This window comes from Trachemys scripta, chromosome 15 (genome assembly GCF_013100865.1).
Source record: "Trachemys scripta elegans isolate TJP31775 chromosome 15, CAS_Tse_1.0, whole genome shotgun sequence".
Lineage (NCBI taxonomy): Eukaryota > Metazoa > Chordata > Testudines > Emydidae > Trachemys > Trachemys scripta.
In genome coordinates, this window is record NC_048312.1 from 30,246,805 (window position 1) to 30,262,706 (window position 15,902).

Below are 15,902 nucleotides of genomic sequence, written 5' to 3' on the forward strand. Positions count from 1 at the left end.
AATAGCTCTGTGTGGTGTATTCAGGTAAGACTGGACATTTACCTTTCCAGATGTCCTTGCTTTTATGAGTTTAAAGGGAGGAAAAGATTATTTGTGCTCCAACTTCTCTTGGATTTAATCAGTGTCTCCTTCTGCAGAGTTACTAAGTAACTGACGACAGAATGTCAGCCTTACCAATGAACCGCATTTAGCTTCCAGACTATGCTGCAGCATTTTTTTGCACATCATTGCAGATCTCCTATTCTTTGCAGTAAGACAATAGGGAGGATTTGCTGCAATCCCTCTGTCAGCATAGGACTACACTGCTCTTATCACACAATAGTTACACAGTCTTACATTATTAGCCTTGCTTCAAAATAAGCTGTAGAGCAACATAACTGCCTCCTTGATAACTTTTTGTCCCTTCCTGTGAAGCAGCTGGTACAATCCCATGGTGGAGACGAAATGGAACACTGGTTTGACCCTGTAAGAAACACAGGAATCGCCAGACACTCCACTAAAGAGCCAGAGGCACAGGGACTGTGTGTAGCACAAGTGACCAGACACACAAAAGGAGGAGGAATTTTGCCACAACTATGGCTAAGTGGTCCAGGTCAGAGGTATCATGCCTAGACACCAAAACAGAACAGAGTCACCGAGAATGATTCCTAGTATCTAGGGCAAGAACTATTTGGCTAGTACCTGGGGCTGTCATGTCGCTAGCTAAAGCAGCTAGCTCCCCGCCTGCTTCCTGGTCTCCCAGCTCTCAGATATTGCAGCGTATGCTTTCATATCCAACCTTTAATCGGATCTCAAAAGGAGAGCAAACCACCATTTTAAGATCCATGGCATCCTTATGGACCCCTTGAACTCCAAGGTGCCAACACTGGGATTTTATGAATAGTTTATTCAATAAGGTTCAAGTGTGAAGAGGAGTTAGCTGGTTGGGGGAGTCTCAAACCATATCTCCTAATGTTTTATTTTTACAGTTGAACCTTGGCAGAAGCAAAGAGAAGCAGAAATACTGAAAGGGAAGGAGTGTGCAAAATCCTGAAACAAGCTGTTTTCAGAGCAAGCGTGAACAGATTGGAATCAGTTGCTGTGATCTTGCTTTTGGCTTCCCAGCTCCGGGCTGGAGAATAGATTGGAGTCTGCGTAAGGGGTCTGGTATCCCACACTGCAGTAAAACTAAACTCCGTAAGTAGTGGATAGAAATATAAAACCATTAGCTCAGCGTCTGGCAGTGGTTGTGAAAAACAAACAGGATGCAGGTCCATAACAGAGGATTCTGTGGCTGTACCTCCAGTCCAGTAAACTATATCACAGGAAGAGGGGAGGGACACCGGTAACAAGGCATTCTGGGGCAGCAATCAGGAAAGAATTTGAAGAGAACATGACTGATGTTTATACAACTCTAATGAAGGTAAATTCCACAAGACTATCTCATTGGGCATATCCCGAAGCTAGGATCAGGCAATGAGTGTAGGGGGAATTCCTTAGTGTAGAGGGCAGTGTGTAGAACATGTTCCCCAAGGCAGTGGAGAAGATTCACTGTGTTAACTAACTATTTTCATGAGCACTTAGGGCGATGGATGGAAGTGGGTCATACTACTGGATGGAATGAAACCATATCACCTAAGGAAAACAATTCGGAATGGTGGGGTGTCAGGATGCAGAGGATCTACAAAGAGAAAAAGTCAAATATGGAGCTGAAAGGCTTGGCCACCATCTTGGCCAAAGGAAGCCAGCCATTTAGACGTGTGAAGGACTGCTTGGCAAATGCTTAGCACTTATCCAGCAATTTTCATCGAAGGATCTCAGGGCTGTCTACAAAGGTGAGGATGAACCTCAGAATAGGCAGACAGAGACAAGTTTAAGCAAAGCATCACATCACAGAATCATAGAATATCAGGGTTGGAAGGGACCTCAGGAGGTATCTAGTCCAACCCCCTGCTCAAAGCAGGACCAACCCCAACTAAATCATCCCAGCCAGGGCTTTGTCAAGCCGGGCCTTAAAAACCTCCAAGGAAGAAGATTCCACCACCTCCCTAGGTAACCCATTCCAGTGCTCACCACCCTTCTAGTGAAAAAGTTTTTCCTAATATCCAACCTAAACCTTCCCCACTGCAACTTGAGACCATTGCTCCTTGTTCTGTCATCTGCCACCACTGAGAACCGTCTAGATCCATCCTCTTTGGAACCCCCTTTCAGGTAGTTGAAAGCAGCTATCAAATCCCCCCTCATTCTTCTCTTCTGCAGACTAAACAATCCCAGTTCCCTCAGCCTCTCCTCATAAGTCATGTGCTCCAGCCCCCTATTGTTGCCCTCTGTTGGACTCTTTCCATACAAGGCCATAAAGTGAATCATAACAGAGTCAGGACAGGAACTCAGGTATTTGGGACTGCCAGTCCCTCTGATCCACCTAACCACTAAAAGTACACTGCCTTTCAAGCAGGCATGTCTGGCTAATTAGCTTCTGACATCACCAGCATGCTGTACAGAAAAGAACCCTTTAGAGACACTAGCTAGAGATGCAGCTGGCTTCAAAACAAGTATACAGGGATGAGATGGAAAGTGAAAGAATTGAGAATGTTTTAGTCCCCAGTACTGTTCCCCACTTACAGTCCTGCTTAATAATAAAGTAAATATTTAGCTGCTATATAGCGTGTTTTCACGTGGATCTCAGTGTTTTACAATCTAATGCACTTATCCTCACACACCCCTGTGAGATAGGGAAGTATCTCCATTTTACAAATGGGGAAATGGAGGCACAGAGACTAAGTGATTTGCCTGAGATCACGCAGGAAGTCTAGGCGGAGTGGGGAATTGAACCTGGGTCTTCAAAGCCCTAGTGCTCTAACTGCTGTCCATCCTGCCTCTCCTAAGATTGCTGAGTTCCCCCTACCACTCCTAGGCCTTGGCTACACTTGCGAGTACAGCACTGTAAAGCCTCCCCCAGCGCTGTAACTCACTCCCTGTCCACACTGGCAGGGCACGTACAGCGCTGTATCTCCCTGGGTACACCGCTGCAGTTACTCCACCTCCCCGAGAAGCATAAGAGATACAGCGGAGTGGCTACGACTCTCCCCTGTGAGTGTGTACCAGGAATCAACCTGCAGTGCGGTACTGATCACCTTGTCAAGTGGCCAATCCTCTCCATTGTTGTGACCGGCTGCAGGAATGCGGAAGTGCCGGTTTCAAAGCTTGTACCACAGAGAAAATGCAAACAGTTTGCTGTTTGCTTTGAGTGAGTGAATGAATGAGCAGGGGGCCGGGAGTTCGGAACTTGCAAAATAGAGTGCTGACACGCTCCAAAAAGCACTCTCTCTCCCCCCACACTCCCTGTCACACTCCACCCCACCCCCCCGTTTTGAAAAGCACATTGCAGCTACATGAATGCTGGGATAGCTGCCCATAATGCACCGCTCCCAACATATCTGCAAATGTTGCAAGTGTGGCCACGCCACTGAGCTGTCAGCTGTCAGTGTGGACAGACTTCAGCACTTTCCCTACTCAGCTGTACGAAGACAGATTTACCACACAGCGCTATACAGCTGCAAGTGTAGCCAAGGCCCTAGCCAGATTGAGGAGACCAACAAGCCAAGAGAGAGGTTTTTGGGGTAAAGGAATTCCAATTTACCAAAACCCTTGTGAAGAAGTCTTGGCAATTGGCAGCTGTTGATCAAATATTGAGAGAGCGCGCGCTGAGGGAATAGATAGCATTTATACCAGAATCCTGACCATTCTATGTGTGTGGCCTCTATTGCTTGGCTTTGTTCTAGCTACATATCACAGCCCATTCTTCCTCCTCTTCTGCCACTTCCAAAAGAGGTCAGTGACAGTGCATCCCATAATGCTTCATGGAAATATGCTTATGAATGTATATATGACATAACTGGAATGTGTTTTATGGTACATACGCCATGTAACATCTCTGTAAAGGTTATGATCTACTGAATCTAGTCCTCCTATTTGTATGCATGTGTCATTATTGTATTCAAAGTTATGAATATTGGCTGTGTACTTGCTTGATTTCTAAGTACCTTAGTAAAGCATTTGGTCAGCTTCTTGAGAAAGGAATGTGCAAATTAAGTGCCCAATCAAGAAACACTTAAAGGACAATAGTATCAAGTATAGGGGGTAGCCGTGTTAGTCTGTATCTACAAAAACAACAAGGAGTTTGGTGGCACCTTAAAGACTAACAGATTTATTTGGGCATAAGCTTTCGTGGGTAAAAACCTCACTTCTTCGGATGCATAGGACAATGAATCTTGGAAGGCTCCAATCCACATAAGAAGTCTACCTGAGGACGTTCAGAGTAGCATGTAAACAATGGCTGCTGCCTATAAAAACTGAGTCATGTGTGGACATGTAATTTGCCCATGTGACTCCAAAACTCCATCTTGGAGCTGGACTTTGCATAGGAGAGAGGAGGGGGTCTCCACCTACAAGAGAAAGTCTATTTAAACCCCTGGGAGACCCCTCCATTTTGTCCTCAGCGGGCTCAAGAGATAGCCTCTCCACCCCCAATGATACATGAAAGAAACTGGAACAAAGGACAGTAACTACGCGCGGGGGGAGTGAGTGATTGCTGGACCCAGACTAGTCTGTAAAGGGAAGCTTACTGGAACACCACTCAGGGTGAGATTTTGTCTGTATTCAGTTTTCTTACTGTATTAGACTCAGACTTGCATGTTTTATTTTATTTTGTTTGGTAATTCACTTTGTTCTGTCGGTTACTACTTGGAACCACTTAAGTTCTACTTTCTGTATTTAATAAAGTCACTTTTTAATTATTAAATTAACCCAGAGTATGTATTAATACTAGGGGTGGGGCAAACAGCTGTGCATCTCTATCAGTGTTAGAGGGTGAACAATTTAGAAGTTTACCCTGCATAAGCTTTATACAGGGTAAAATGGATTTATTTGGGGGTTGGACCCCATTGGGAGTTGAGCATCTGAGTGTTAAAGACAAGCACACTTAAGTTGCTTTCAGTTAAGTCTGCAGCTTTGGGGCAAGTGGTTCAGACCCTGGGTCTGTGTTGGAGTAGACGGGTGTGTCTGGCTCAACAAGACAAGGTGCTGGAGTCCAAGCTGGCAGGGAAAGCAGGGGCAGAAGTAGTCTTGGGGGTTTCTGTGATCCAACCCATCACAAGGTCATGTTAGGTATATTCTGATTTTGGCCATTTCTGAGGACGCATACTCTGGGTACTGCAATTACACTTCGTTTCTTAGGTCCACTACATACAGGGACTTCATAAGGCAACAAAGTGATACTGAACTCTAAAGCAACTGATTTTTGTTAACCTATATTCTTTTCTTTCCCAAAAAACTTTACAAGGTTTTAAGACTGTCAACTTAGTGAGTTAAAAGTGTTTGTGGCTTGGAAGCCAAGTATCAAAACTGACAGCACAGCTTTGACCTAAGAATTAGTACAGACTATTTGAACTCGCTAAAATATGAAGTCAGGAATCCTGGGAGTCAATACACCACATCAAGTTTAATGTTGCAGTTAAGCCAGTCCGAAGCTGACAGAGGTTTCTTCTACTCATTACTGGCTGCCCAGATGCAAATTAAAAGCCCTTTCCTATGACAGCAATTGATAACTCTAGTGCCCTGTTAAAACAGTTTATTTAATAAACAGGCTGTAACGTCACAAGCTGCAAGAACTCCTGCTGAACCTGATCCCCAATGGTGGCAACAGCAGCAGTAGGTAACTCAGTGCTCTGTTAAATGCTCTGGGATATCCAGAATATGAGCAATGCTAAACAGAAACCACAAGTGGGAGGTGGGAACCACATGATGGTTGCAGCACAAACCACAAGCTCCTGTTTCACTCTATAAACTCTGCTAAATAAATGGCTCTAACCTAAGTAGCCAGTTCTTTAACAGAGCTTATGGTGGACCATGTTGAGCTTTTAATGATGATAGTGTTGACCTTCCAGAGAGAGAGAGACAGAGAGAGAGAGGAAAGGAGTCAGAGAAAAGTGAGCATCTGAGGACAATCAAGATGGTGTTTAGTCTCCAAACAAATACAATTATCAGGCTGCTTGTAAAGCAGCCCTAGCAAACTAGACAACAAGCAGAAAACTTGAAAGTGGAATCCTGGCTCTGCCACTGACCTGCAGCAAGTCACGTTAAAGCTCTGTGCCTCAGTTTCCCTTGTGATCCTTTGATTTATCTACGTAGACCATAAACGTTTTGGGGAAGGAACTGTCTAGTACAGTAACTCCGCACTTAAAGTCGTCCTGGTGAACGTTGTTTCCTTGTTACATTGCTAATCAATTAGAGAACATGCTCGTTTACAGTTGTGTAATGCTCCCTTATAACGTTTTTTGGCAGCTGCCTGCTTTGTGCACTGCTTGCAGAAAGAGCAGCCCACTGGAGCTAGCTGGTGGGGGCTTGGAACCAGGTTGGACCGGCAGCTCCCCCATCAGCTCCCCTAAGTTCCCTGTGTGGCAGCCACGCAGCGGGCTATCAATTGCCGGGCAGTTCAGCTGTCCCTCCCCCCATTGCCATGTGCTGCTCCTGCCCTCTGCCTTAGAGCTGCTCCCAGGAGCCTCCTGCTTGCTGTGGGGGGCGGGGGGGGGGGAAGAGAGGGAGGCTAATGTTTAGCAGGCCAATGCTCAAACCACTGAGCTATCCCTCCCACATGTAATGTGACCACGTGTCTAGAATTCATCTTGGGAGGTCAGTGTTTTTCCACAGACCAGTCAGGGAACCAAGCTTTGAAACAAAGGGTTCCTGCCATATGCAAAAGCAATAAAAGGTGGGGAGTGACTTCATCTGGTGTTCTTCACTCCCCACACAAGAAGACTCCTGGAAACTCCTGAGGAAGGAAGACTGAACTGGGGGAAGTGCTGGACTCAGGCGAAAGGGATTTTTAGCCTGTGAATGGAACACCTGGGTATTCCAAGCCGTAAGCAAGTGCAACTTTCCCCTTAAGAATCTGTATCCTGCTTGTATAATCTCTTTGGGTATGAATAGCAGATTCTCACCCTATTTAGTACATTAAGCTTACTTTGCGTTTATTTGCTAGGTAATCAGCTTGGATCTGTTTGCTATCGCTTATATTCACTTAAAATCTCTCTTTTGTAGTTAAACTTGTTTTTACTTTATCTAAACTAGTGAGTTGGAATCATAACTCAGGGACAAAAGAATGTTGCACGTTCCTCTCCACATTGAGGGAGGGGGACCAATTTTACCCTGTTCAGTTCCTTATGCAGTACAAGAGGGTATATCTTTGGGTTTATACTCCAGAGAGGGTGCGCGCCTGAGGAACTGGGAGTAGCAGGGAGTGGTCAGAGAGCCTGCTTGTAACTGCAGCTGGGTGCATCCCCACACAAGAAGACTTCTGCTAGTGAAAGTGCAGGCTGGAGGGCTCTGTAGCTTATCACAACAGTACAGTGTGAGTAGGAGCCCAGGCTCGTGGGACAGGGGGCTCAGTGGTACCTCAGTTCCAGGTTGACTCTATCTCCCCTTGTAAGTACTCTCACACTTCTTATCACACTGTCTGTACTCGGCTAGCTTGATAATCACTTCAAAAGTTTTTTTTCTCTTAATTAATTGGCCTCTCAGAGTTGGTAAGACAACTCCCACCTGTTTATGCTCTCTGTATGTGTGTATATATATCTCCTCATTATATGTTCCATTCTATATGCATCCGAAGAAGTGGGCTGTAGTCCACGAAAGCTTATGCTCTAATAAATTTGTTAGTCTCTAAGGTGCCACAAGTACTCCTCTTCTTCTTTTTGCGGATACAGACTAACACGGCTGTTACTCTGAAATCAGTTCCAGGTGGCACCCCAGGGAGAACCCGTCACATTGACAAGTTACAATTACATTCAATACACAACTCCTTTATTCCTCTGAGTTCAAGGGAGTGAGGAGACATGGCAGCACAGGTTTCATACTATTAGAACTAGTCCTCTAGTTCGTAAGAATCAGTTAAATTCTTCAAGTCCTAGACAAAGGAACATGTAACGTTGCTTGGAAAAGAAAGCAGCACCGCATTTATTTTTAAAACAACAACAAAAAAGTGTGCAATGCCCATGTTAAGCATTTTAAACTGTATGCATTAGGCACAGGGTTACAGCTACGATAAACTACCTAGCTGGTTATTACATAAGAGAGCGTCACGGTGTTTATTAATATTTTAGTAGTTCTTAAGAGTTTCGTTTTGAAATATACTTAGGGAATGTGACTCCCAGCGAGCTTGGAATGCAAGTTTATTGGCTTACCATAACGGTGTATTGAAATCTGGCAGAACTGGAACATGCTTTAGAACTGACCTCATGAGAGACGACATGCCTTGAAATGGAAGGGGAGAGAAGCAAATGCATGGGGATATACTGTTTTCTCTGACAACTAGGAATCTGGGTGCTGGGCACCAATTCTCAGTGTCTAAAGCAAGGGGGAAGCAGAGGGAAGAATCATTTGCTTCTGGGGAATGCAGCGCATGAGCCCGTAGGACAGCATAAAGGAGGATTGATTAGTAAAACCCTTTGCCTTTGTGGGAAACCTACAAAGCTTAAGAGCCATAATTACAGAATGCAAAGCCAGAGTCTAAGAAAATCCACATACCAATTAAAAGTTGAGAAGGAATCTCAAAGCCTTCACAGCTTCTGTTTTAACTCAAGGGACCCCCAAAACACTAATCAATATCAATCCAGCACAAGGGAAGCTAGATCTTGGACTACAGGAAAAAAAAGTCAACTGTTTTAGGAGGGATGAAAGAGTTCCTGGACATGAGTACACTACACCATATTTCTATTCTACTATCCCAAGAAGTCCCAGATCCTTCCCAGGACAGGCAAACAAACAAGAGTAGCCATGCAAAAGCTTTTAGGGGAGATCAGTGCAGCTAAGCAGAGAAACAGAAGGGCGGGGGGGGGGGGGGGGAGAGGAGAGATTATCTTATGGCTAGAGAGTCACATTGCACAGCCAGCCGCCTCACCCAAACACATGGGAATGGAAGAGAGATGATGCACCAAATAATCCAAACTATGCCTGGCACGTTGTATTAGAGCATAACATGCACCCTCAACGGTACTATATCTAACCCATCAGCCAGCTAGAGAGAACTTAACACTCCACACCACCTTCAGCAACTGGCACAAAGTCAAAGCTCTTGGGCATAAGCTCTGAAATAACTACAACATTTCCATATAGAAGGGCTGGCATAATTCCAGTCAGGGCTTGAAGACTATCATAAGCCTGTCTTTCACATGAGCTGTGAACCTGAAGTCCTGTGGCCATTTCAGATTCTATGGTGCTTTCTGCAAAGCAAGGTTGTTCACCCTGTTATTTTGGCCAAATTTCAATTTTAGGTAATTGGCTTCTGTCTTTCTATATCCAATTGAAGTACAGAGGAACACCAGAATTTTCCTCTTCCTATCTTATGCTGCTGTGTAGCGCTGCAGGGTACTGTTGCACTACTACTGCCATCCACCCCAAACATGGCTGCATTTCCATGGCAGGAGAAGCAATTCCTGTGTATGTTCAGTCTGATCCTGAGAGATGCTGTGCCCCTGTAGCAAAGTTAATGGGTGTTGATGGAGTTCAACACCTTTCAGGATTGGGCTTATTGTTTGTAAAGTATTTTAAGGTAAGAGACACTAAGATATTATGATGAAGTAAAAACAAAATAAAAAAACCTTTCATATCACGGCTTAACTATGGACCTGATTCAGAACAGTGCTGAGCACTCCTTAACTTCACTAGTTATAGAACTGGACAGACTGTTTCAAGTAGGATACTGAAGAGACTTTCAGCATAAGGAAATGCGCACAATTGTAGCTGAATATTGTTTCACTACTACTGCTACAACATCAAAGATGACTACACTGGCAAGAGAAAAGCCATTTTTTAAAAGAAAAGACGTGATTGTAAAACCACAGAAAGTGCAGCAGCTGAAACTACTGTTAACTCAGGGCATGTCTACACTACAGATTTAAGTTGACCTATGTTAGGTCAACTTACAGCCAACCACAGTTAATTACTTCTCACCTCCCTGCTCATGGCTGGGAGCAGGGGGCAGCCACCACTCTTCTTGGCTTCCTGAGCAGGGAGCCTGGAGCAGCCGGGGATCCAGCTGCCCAGCTTTCTTGTCAACTTCATGGCTCCAGTATGGAGCCTGAAATTGATGAGACAGCCAATAGGGAATTTGTTAGTCTCTAAGGTGCCACAAGTACTCCTGTTCTTCCAATAGGGAATGTAAGTACAGTAGAACCACAGAGTTAGGAACCCAGAATGGAGGTTGTTCCTAATGCTGAAATGTTTGTAACTCTGAACAAAACATTATGCCTGTTCTTTCAAAAGTTTACAACTGAACAGTGACTTAATACTGCTTTGAAACTTTACTATGCAGAAGAAAAATGCGGCTTTCCCTTAATTTTTTTAGTAGTTTACGTTTAACACAGTACTGTGTTTGGTTTTTTGGGGTCTCCGCTGCTGCCTGATTGCATACTTCTGGTTCCAAATGAAGGGTGTGGTTGACCAATCAGTTTATAACTCTGAGGTTCTACTGTAATGCAGTGTCTACATAGACACTGCGTCACCCTAACTAAACCGACAAGCGCTATGCCCCTCGTGGAGGTGGAGTTATTATGCCGGCGTAGTATTGCACTTACACCGGTGGGACAAGGCTGTAGTGTGTGGCGCTCAAACTTTGTTTAGTGGTCACCCCTTTCACATAGCAAGCCTCCGAGTGCGACCCTCCTTATAAATTAAACACACCTTTTTATATATTTAACGCCATTATAAATGCTGGAGGCAAAGCGGGATTTGGGGTGGAGGCTAACAGCTCGCAACCCCCCATTTAATAACCTCGTGACCCCGTGAGGGATCCCGACCCCCAGTTTGAGAACCCCTGGTGCACACTGGCATCATTAGGTTCACGTAAGCTGTCTTTAGGTCGACCTACTGTTTAGTGTAGACCAGGCCTCAGTTTTAAATAGGGTGACCAGATGAGATGAAGAAAATATCAGGACACCGGGGGCGGGGGGAGGGAGGAGGAAAGCCGAGTGCTGCCGGCCGAGCAAAATATCGGGACAAATTGCATCTGATCTCTGGTCGGAACACGGGACAAACAGCTAAAAATCAGGACGGTCCCAATTTTATCAGGACGTCTGGTCACCCTAGATTTAAAACTAACTAAATTTTGAGCTGGCAGGGTTCCTTTAGTGTTGGCTATGAAATATTTAGGATACAGAATTTCTTGGATTGACTAGGTTTTGATCCAATAGATTTTATTAATAAAGAAAACAGTATCCCTTGCACCTAATGCTTGGACCTGTTAATAAAGGCACATTTGGTTCCATGTTAAACAGGATACCCACACTGAAAAACAAAAATCCTTTTTCATAGCCAACTTTTTGAATATACCATTTGAAAACAAAAGAAAAACAGATTAGCTATAGGAAATGGTGGGGTGAAATGGAGTGGAAATTCTGGCACAATGAGGATAGCAAAAAGCCATGAAAATAACAATGTGTATATGGATATAAATGAATTTATGTAACTCAGACTATAATATCCACCAGCAATTGCATAAATGAGGCCAGAAATACTTACCCAAATGCTTCACTATATCCAGATCTAGGGGATTGCCTAGAGCAGGGAAGGAGCCAGAATTTACCACTGTACATCTCCAAAGAGCCACAGTAATACGTCAGCAGCCCCGTCCCCCTACCATCAGCACCCCCCCTCTGCTCCCAGAGCCTCCCACCCCTGCCGATCAGCGTCTCCCCCTCCCTCCCTGCACCTCCCAATCAGCTGTTTCGTGGCATGCAGGAGGATGGGGAGGGGGACGGGCACAGCAGGCTCAGGGAAGGGGGCAGGGCCTGTGGCAGAGCCAGGGGTTGAGCAGTGAGCACCCCCTGGCACATCGGGGCTGGAGCTACACATGCCAACTTTCCAAAGTCGGTGCCTAGACAAGAAGCCACATATTATTAACTTCTGAAGAGCCGCAGGTGGCTCCAGAGCCACAGATTGGCCACCCCAGCCTAAAAATTCCACAACTCTGAACCCAGATTCCCAAGCTCTAACGAGGTGATGGGAAGTGCTGCTGAGATCACTCATGCCCTCCTGGGGCCTGTCTACACTAGCTGTTTTTACACACACACACACACACACACACACACACACACACACAAGGTTTCCCCACCGGTTAGAATATAATTAGTGCAGGGAAGGTGCCTGGCATTTTTAATCACTGTTGTCTGGAACTGCTCTGATCGGGGTTAGATGATACAGTGGTCAAAACACCAGCCAGTCTACACTAGCGCTAACTTGCTCCCACCAGAGGGGCTGCACTGGTAGGAGCAACTGGAAGAATTTAAAAAAGTAAACGTAGAGAGCCTCAGAGGAAGATAGACACTCACAGCACCCTTTGTTAATGCCTTAACTAGAACACTAATCTTCAACCTTTGGATAACAGACGTTTCAGCCTAGCTGAAAACCTACATCACAACAGAATGTTTTGGTCACACTAAGGCAGCATTTCCAATAGTTTATGCAACCTCCTTTTTAACTACACAGCCATACTCCAGATGGACAGTTGACAGCCAGCAACACACAAAGCTTGTACTTATTGGGGACAGATAAAAATCTAATCCTTCCAAGCCTATCAGTATGTGCTGATTTCACCCTGTACACACTCACAATCCAACATCATCATATTTCCATCAATAAACTTACATATAGGAAAAGAAAGAAAAATACTGCCTGAGAACAGTCTCGATCCAGTGATTTAGACTTTTAAATTAGGCTTATTGCAAATGAATAGTAAAAACAGGTATGATTTGTTGGTTTGAGGATATTTACAATGTCAACAATGTGTTTTAACTGTTTATGAAGCTTCAACTTTTTGAATCTCAATGTCATTAATAATTGTCTGACCCACTCCCATAATTTCCCACAACTGTGATAATTTAAATAAAAAATGCTTAAAAATAATCAATATTATCTGTTGAAATGATAAACAAATAAAAAAAATCAAATTCTGCCAATCCTACTGACAGAACAGAGCAGATGCAAACATCAGCACCTCCAAAACAAGATGCTTTGTATGTTGATAAAATGAGAATGGGAATAAGGTCGGAATAGAATGGCTCCTGCAATATTAACTATGAAGTTACTATTATCTACTGCACAATGATAATGACTGTTCCACAAAGCAAACAGCTGAAGTCTGTGTCTATAACCTGGAGTCAAGAAGGGGGGAAAAAAATCCAGATTATATATAAAATAATTCAATATGTAATTTACTGCTGAGTCAAGCGGCATCTGTTTTATTTTGGATTGCCAAATGAGATTCATATCGCACAAGATAACGTCCTACTCTAACTGCAAGGTTGCACTGTAATACTTTGATGTAGATGAGAAAGAGCATGAGGCCTGCTCAAGAGCCACATTGCAATACAATTACCCACACGACTCCAGAGCATATTCAACCGCTTACAACAATTAATCCAATTTAAAATTAAGGTATTTGGAGGGCACCGCCTTCCCATGTTACTATGTTTTTAGTTTAGATAGTTACAGTGGGTTAAAAATGCTGGCATCTGATAGATCACTAACCTCCCCGTAGAGCAGAAAGATTTAAATTGACTGTCAGTCTACACTGAGAAGTTATATCAGCAAAGCTACATTAGTCAGGGGTGTGAAAAAACCACACCCAACCACTATAGCTATACCAATCAGTGTAGACGAAGCTATGAAGAGGGGTTCCATTGACGATGCCAGCTTCATTCAGGTGTGTGTGTTCCCATATGGACAGAAAAACCCCTTTTGTTAGTGTAGGCTATGTCTATACTACAGGGCTACGCCAGCATAGTCTCCATAGTGTGGACATACCTATAGCCACTCCAACACAGCAACCTGTCAGAAAAAATGAATTCCCACAGCACCTGCTCCTAGCCTAATTATGCGGCATAAGGAATGGAAGCATGAATGTTAATGCCAACACAAAATGAACAATTCATGTCATTGGCTTCATTCAATGGTGGGGAAGTGACACACCCCTGTTGCTGCAATAGAGACTCAGCTCTTATGCGGGAAGCAAAGTTGTCAGCTGATTCTAAACACCCACATAAAGCTGAATCCTTACTAAAACCCCAAGGATTTGCTCATCATCAGAGGGAAAAGAGCGAGTACAACAGGAGCGTCTGAAGGCTAACAGTAGACCCAAGTGTCCATCAAGGCCTTTTTACTGTACTTGCATCAGAACACCTATCCAAATGTATCCCATGCACTGCTACAGACAAGGGACCGAGTGGCTAGGCAGCAGTTCTGCAGAAAAGGACCTAGGTGTTACAGTGGATGAGAAGATGGATATGAGTCAACAGTGTGCCCCTGTTGCCAAGAAGACTACCGGCATTTTGGGCTGTATAAGTAGGGGCATTGCCAGCAGATCGAGGGATGTGATCATTCCCCTCTATTCGACATTGGTGAGGCCTCATCTGGAGTACTGTGTCCAGTTTTGGGCCCCACACTACAAGAAGGAGGTGGAAAAATTGGAAAGTGTCCAGTGGAGAGCAACAAAAATGATTAGGGGGCTGGAGCACATGACTTATGAGGAGAGGCTGAGGGAACCGGGATTGTTTAGTCTGCAGAAGAGAAGAATGAGGGGGGATTTGATAGCTGCCTTCAACTACCTGAAAGGGGATTTCAAAGAGGATGGATCTAGGCTGTTCTCAGTGGTAGCAGATGACAGAACAAGGAGCAATGGTCTCAAGTTGCAGTGGAGGAGGTTTAGGTTGGATATTAGGAAAAACTTTTTCACTAGGAGGGTGGTGAAGCACTGGAATGGGATACCTAGGGAGGTGGTGGAATCTCCATCCTTAGAGGTTTTTAAGGTCAGGCTTGACAAAGCCCTGGCTGGGAAGATTTAGTTGGGGATTGGTCCTGCTTTGAGCAGGGGGTTGGACTAGATGACCTCCTGAGGTCCCTTCCAACCCTGATATTCTATGAGTCTATTAAATGTGAATTTAAATCATTTTGTGAGCATGCCAAGTGCTAACTTATTTACTCAAAAGATTAGTTTTTGCATCTTCAAAATGTTGCTTTCCACAAAATTGAGGCCTCAAGATATTTAGCAGATCAGTTTGCAAAAATCAACTTCTAGCTTGAAGTTTCACATGCAAGTACCATGCCAATTTGGGCTTGTGGAGAGAAGAGGTGGGAGTAACAGAACAAGACTCTCCCACTGGTTACACACACACAAAGAGGAGCAAAGTGGGAGGTGGCACATGCATTCTATACTATAAGTGAACAGAAGCCATTTATTACACAGAAATATCACTGCCCTTTTGAATAATTTCCTTCACAGTCCACAGATGTGTATTAAATATGTAGCGGCCTTAATTACTTGTCAGCTAGAAACTGCTTTGTTTCTTATTTAAGGGAAAAGACAAGTCTTAACCAGCAAAGTAGCTCCTCTTTATAAATATAGTTCAGTTAAACAAGGCAGTTAAACCCAACTCACCCCATTGGTAAGATCCCCTGTGGTCAGGTCCCAAGGCAGGGACCATTCAGAAATAACACAAGACACCAGGAAAAATCAGCTGGTGTTTAAAAACACAGATGGGAGCCCTGGCTCCAGTGCCTCTTTGGGGCCGGGGACCCCCAGCGACACAAGCCTGCCAGACGTGGGAACCCTGGAGCCCAGTCACCCAGCCTGGCAGAAGCAGGCCTGAGCCCGCACAGAGCTCCTGGGTTCAGCTGGGCCATCGTAAAGCAACTCCACCTGGGCCAGGGGAGAGGGTAGGAGCAGGGCCGTGCGGGAGTGTGGACCGGGGCGGGCACAGCGCTCGAGGGGGAAACGGGGCAGAGCAGTGCGGAAGCCAGTGAGGTCCTGGCCGGTCTCAGCGCTGGACGGGGCGGGATTGGCCGGGAGCCCAGCAGGCCGGAGGAACGGGGCC

At 44.8% G+C, this 15,902-nt stretch overlaps 1 protein-coding gene across 6 annotated transcripts in view; it reads right to left on the reverse strand.

Moving 5' to 3' along the window:
* Nucleotides 1-15,902, reverse strand: part of AP1B1 (adaptor related protein complex 1 subunit beta 1) — a 66,934-nt gene that overhangs the window by 45,829 nt on the left and 5,203 nt on the right. Inside the window, exon 2 of one of the 6 annotated variants that reach the window (XM_034790855.1) lies at nucleotides 11,554-11,604. The exons of the other annotated variants lie outside the window; for them this stretch is intronic. The gene's annotated coding sequence lies outside the window, so the exon portion shown is untranslated. The remainder of the gene's footprint in view (nucleotides 1-11,553; nucleotides 11,605-15,902) is intronic. 6 annotated transcript variants of the gene reach the window in all.